The 5000-nt window shown below is 71.3% G+C and overlaps 1 long non-coding RNA gene across 1 annotated transcript in view; it reads left to right on the top strand.

The window, feature by feature from the left end:
- The first annotated feature begins 4409 nt into the window (after window positions 1–4409).
- Window positions 4410–5000, top strand: part of LOC142076354 (uncharacterized) — a 2731-nt gene continuing 2140 nt past the window's right edge. Inside the window, exon 1 of the long non-coding RNA XR_012671153.1 lies at window positions 4410–4959. This is a non-coding gene — a long non-coding RNA (uncharacterized LOC142076354). The remainder of the gene's footprint in view (window positions 4960–5000) is intronic.

Below are 5000 nucleotides of genomic sequence, written 5' to 3'. Positions count from 1 at the left end.
GCGCTGCCTGCGGGTCTGGGTCGACTGAAGGGGGGGAGCGGGAGGTGCCGCCGGCCACCCGCTCCGCGCATCGATTCCCTTGAGCGAGGTCAACGGGACCGAGGGAAAGCCGCGGCAGGCTCGACTCCCCCGGTCTTCCAGCGTTCGAGTGCCGGCCACCGGTACCGGTCTTTGCCCTGCGCCCCGGGGAACCGCTTACCCCGGGGGAGAAGGCCGAAGAAGACTAAGAGGCACCGCGCCTCACCCGTGCCATCCCCGGGTAACGGGGGCCGGGAAAAGCCGCTCAAGGCTCGACGCCCGCGGCCACTTGCCTTCGGCTGCCGGCCGCAGGGACCGGCCGCCCTTTTCTTCCCGCTTGCGCGGGCTCCAGCTTAGGGCTGGAGAAGTTTGGAAGGGCGAGGCGCCGCCACCTCGCCCGTACGAGTGCAGACCTTCCCAGCGAGCCCTCCTGCTACCAGGACTCACGCCAGCAAAAAAGAGGACGAGGCGCCGCCGCCCCGCCTGCACCATCACCGGGCCCTCGGGGGCCGGGGCAAGCCGCGGCCGACTCGAGACCCCCCGGCTGTCTGCATTCGGCTGCCGGTGTTTCTGCCCGCTTCGCGGGCTCCAGCTTAAGGCCGGAGAAAAAGGACAAGGCGCCGCCACCTTGCCCGTCTCCATCACACGGCCCTCGGCAGCCGGCGGCAGCCCTGGTGGGCTGGGCACTCGCGGGCACCTCTGCCCCGGAACGGTGCCAGCACCCGCCTTTGCCATCATCGGGCCCCCCGGGGCCGAGGGAGGCTCGGCTCCCCCGGCCTTCCAGCGTTCAAGTGCCGGCGACCGCCACCGGCCGCCGGTCTTTGCCCTGCCCCGCGGGGAACCGCTTCTCCCGGGGGAAACGAGGACGAGGCGCCGCCGCCTCGCCTGCACGCCGCAGTCCCGTCACCGGGCCCGCCTGACACCACCAGCTGCCCGCGGAGGGCTCGCACCGGTGAAAACGGGCCGCCGCCGCCCCGCCTGCGCCGTCAGTTGGGCCCTCGGGGGGCCGGGGGGGGAAGCCGCGGCAGGCTCGGCACCCCCCGGCCGTCTGCGTTCGGCTGGCCGGGAGCCGGCCGCCGCTCTCTCCGCCCGCTTCGCGGGCTCCAGCTTAAGGCTGGCACAAAGGGACGAGGTGCCGCCAACCTCGGTCGTCCCACCAACCGGGCCCTCTGGAGCCGGGAGTAAGCCGCGGCAGGCTCGACGCCCCCCGGCCGTCTGCCTCCGGCAGTGACCTTCACCATCACTGGGCCCCGGCTGGGTGCGTTCGAGTCTTTGCCCTGCCCTGCGGGATCCGGCCTTATGCCTCGTGCCGGTCGGCAACGGCCGCCGGAGCCGGCCGCCGGCTCCGGCTCTCCGCAGCTCCCGACCCCTCGGACACGCTGGGCTGGCTTGTCGGGCAAGCGCTGGGAGATGGCCGGACCGAAGAGACTGGAAGCTGGGCCAGACCACCGAGGGAACCGCCACGACGGCCGCCGAGCACCCCACTTTGCTGGCAGAACCGCGGGCCTTGCAGCCGCTGACGAGCGCTGCTCTGGAGACGAGTCACGGCTCGCTCCTATAGTACGGACCGGCACGTCCCCGCCGCCGGCAAGCTCCAAGAGCGGCGCCTCTGCGCACCGGGGAGGCGCGCCAACCACGCCGACTTTTACGATGACGTAACTGGAGGCAGCGAAAAACAGCGACCCCTTCGGCAGCTCCGACGAAGCAGCGGGGACAACACGTCTACCCCTCGGCCCCGGCAAGGCGACCAAGTCCCGCCGGAGCCGGGTAGACTTGGCCGCCCTTATCGCCGGACGCTACGCAACCAACAACCCGCGGTCGCCGGGTACCGCAGGCGGCCCCACGGGCTCCGAAAAAGGGTAGACCTGACGGCCGCCGCCGAGCCCGGAGCCGGGTAGACCTGACGGCCGCCGCCGGGCCCGGAGCCGGGTAGACCTGACGGCCGCCGGCGGGCCCGGAGCCGGGTAGACCTGACGGCCGCCGCCGGCCCCGGAGCCGGGTAGACCTGACGGCCGCCGGCGGCCCCGGAGCCGGGTAGACCTGACGGCCGCCGGCGGCCCCGGAGCCGGGTAGACCTGACGGCCGCCGGCGGCCCCGGAGCCGGGTAGACCTGACGGCCGCCGGCGGCCCCGGAGCCGGGTAGACCTGACGGCCGCCGGCGGGCCCGGAGCCGGGTAGACCTGACGGCCGCCGGCGGGCCCGGAGCCGGGTAGACCTGACGGCCGCCGGCGGCCCCGGAGCCGGGTAGACCTGACGGCCGCCGCCGGCCCCGGAGCCGGGTAGACCTGACGGCCGCCGCCGGCCCCGGAGCCGGGTAGACCTGACGGCCGCCGCCGGCCCCGGAGCCGGGTAGACCTGACGGCCGCCGCCGGCCCCGGAGCCGGGTAGACCTGACGGCCGCCGCCGGCCCCGGAGCCGGGTAGACCTGACGGCCGCCGCCGGCCCCGGAGCCGGGTAGACCTGACGGCCGCCGCCGGCCCCGGAGCCGGGTAGACCTGACGGCCGCCGCCGGGCCCGGAGCCGGGTAGACCTGACGGCCGCCGGCGGCCCCGGAGCCGGGTAGACCTGACGGCCGCCGCCGGCCCCGGAGCCGGGTAGACCTGACGGCCGCCGGCGGCCCCGGAGCCGGGTAGACCTGACGGCCGCCGCCTGGCCCGGAGCCGGGTAGACCTGACGGCCGCCGGCGGGCCCGGAGCCGGGTAGACCTGACGGCCGCCGCCGGCCCCGGAGCCGGGTAGACCTGACGGCCGCCGCCGGCCCCGGAGCCGGGTAGACCTGACGGCCGCCGCCGGCCCCGGAGCCGGGTAGACCTGACGGCCGCCGGCGGCCCCGGAGCCGGGTAGACCTGACGGCCGCCGCCGGGCCCGGAGCCGGGTAGACCTGACGGCCGCCGGCGGCCCCGGAGCCGGGTAGACCTGACGGCCGCCGGCGGCCCCGGAGCCGGGTAGACCTGACGGCCGCCGGCGGCCCCGGAGCCGGGTAGACATGACGGCCGCCGGCGGCCCCGGAGCCGGGTAGACCTGACGGCCGCCGCCGGCCCCGGAGCCGGGTAGACCTGACGGCCGCCGCCGGCCCCGGAGCCGGGTAGACCTGACGGCCGCCGCCGGCCCCGGAGCCGGGTAGACCTGACGGCCGCCGCCGGCCCCGGAGCCGGGTAGACCTGACGGCCGCCGCCGGCCCCGGAGCCGCGTAGACCTGACGGCCGCCGCCGGCCCCGGAGCCGCGTAGACCTGACGGCCGCCGCCGGCCCCGGAGCCGCGTAGACCTGACGGCCGCCGGCGGCCCCGGAGCCGGGTAGACCTGACGGCCGCCGCCGGCCCCGGAGCCGGGTAGACCTGACGGCCGCCGCCGGCCCCGGAGCCGCGTAGACCTGACGGCCGCCGCCGGCCCCGGAGCCGGGTAGACCTGACGGCCGCCGCCGGGCCCGGAGCCGGGTAGACCTGACGGCCGCCGCCGGCCCCGGAGCCGGGTAGACCTGACGGCCGCCGCCGGGCCCGGAGCCGGGTAGACCTGACGGCCGCCGCCGGCCCCGGAGCCGGGTAGACCTGACGGCCGCCGCCGGCCCCGGAGCCGGGTAGACCTGACGGCCGCCGCCGGCCCCGGAGCCGGGTAGACCTGACGGCCGCCGCCGGGCCCGGAGCCGGGTAGACCTGACGGCCCCTCCGTGCTCCGGGTCCGGCTGGACCGGGCTGCCGCCGTCTCCCGTCCGGGGGGTGTGTGGGGAGGTGGGGAACCGGGGGGGTGATTCGAGATTTAAGCGGGTCTGCTACAAGGGCCACCCTGTCCCCGTCTTCCTGCCCGCGGTGGGCGATGGGGAGTGGGGGCATGCGTGCGTGTGCGTGCGTGTGGGCGTAATTCCCCCACCCCCCGCCCGTTTCTGGGATTTAAAGGGCTTTTAATGGAGGAGAGCGAGCACTGCGTCACACAAGAGTTATTGTCCGTATCGGTTTCCGTAGGGAAAAAGAAATCAATCAAATTCTGGTAAAATTAATTTTCTTTTAGCACGGCTAGGTGGACGATACCCCCGGAAAAATAAAACGGGGCCGATTGGAGAATCTCGATAACGCTCGACCTGCTTTGTTAAGACGCGTGTACAAATACTCCTCAATCCCCTGCGCACCAAGAACTGACCCCGGGTAAATTAAGGTCAAGGTCAAGTGACTAGCGATTCGGTGACCGACGTTTCTATCCCTCGCTTAGGACCGAGGTATTCGACGACGATGAATGAATTCCTTCGTGCGGAAATGAAGGAAATGAATCGACGTTAAAAATTAAGGAAGACTTAATTTATCGAACCAATGAAATAAACCATTGGGTTCATTGAAGAGATCCCAAAACATAAACATGGCTATGGACACATCAATAACGAAGGATCGGATTTCTTTACCAAATCTGCATTCCTCTCTTTCGGGCACGCCAAGAGGTGACGGACGGGAAAGGGAGAGAGAGGGAAGGTGGGGCCGATGAGTACCTGTTAGTAATTACTGTTAATTCTTTAATAAAGACGGCTGTAATAGATAAATTTGGCAAGAGTACGTGCAAGAGTTAGTTGTAAATTAAATGAAAATGTGAAGGGTCGCTTATCACCTTTTGAATTAACAATTTGCGCCCGAGGTACCAATCGATGATTACATACATACGTACGTACGTACGTACGTACGTACCTACATACATACATAAATAAAAGTTAAAAAAAAAAAAAAGAATAAACGCGGGGGGACGGGGGACGGCACCCCAACACCGGGCGGGGGAGGCCAGGTCTACCCCCGGGCGCCGGAGACTGCCGCCGCCTGCGGCGTGGGAGGCCAGGCCTACCCCCGCGGCGGGGGAGGCCAGGTCTACCCCCGAGCGGGGGAGGCCAGGTCTACCCCCCGCGGCGGGGGAGGCCAGGTCTACCCCCGGGCGCCGGAGACTGCCGCCGCCTGCGGCGGGAGAGGCCAGGTCTACCCCCCGCGGCGGGGGAGGCCAGGTCTACCCCCGGG

Source organism: Calonectris borealis, unplaced genomic scaffold, assembly GCF_964195595.1.
Source record: "Calonectris borealis unplaced genomic scaffold, bCalBor7.hap1.2 HAP1_SCAFFOLD_44, whole genome shotgun sequence".
Taxonomy (NCBI): Eukaryota; Metazoa; Chordata; class Aves; order Procellariiformes; family Procellariidae; genus Calonectris; species Calonectris borealis.
This window is presented reverse-complemented; position numbering and strand designations above follow the sequence as displayed.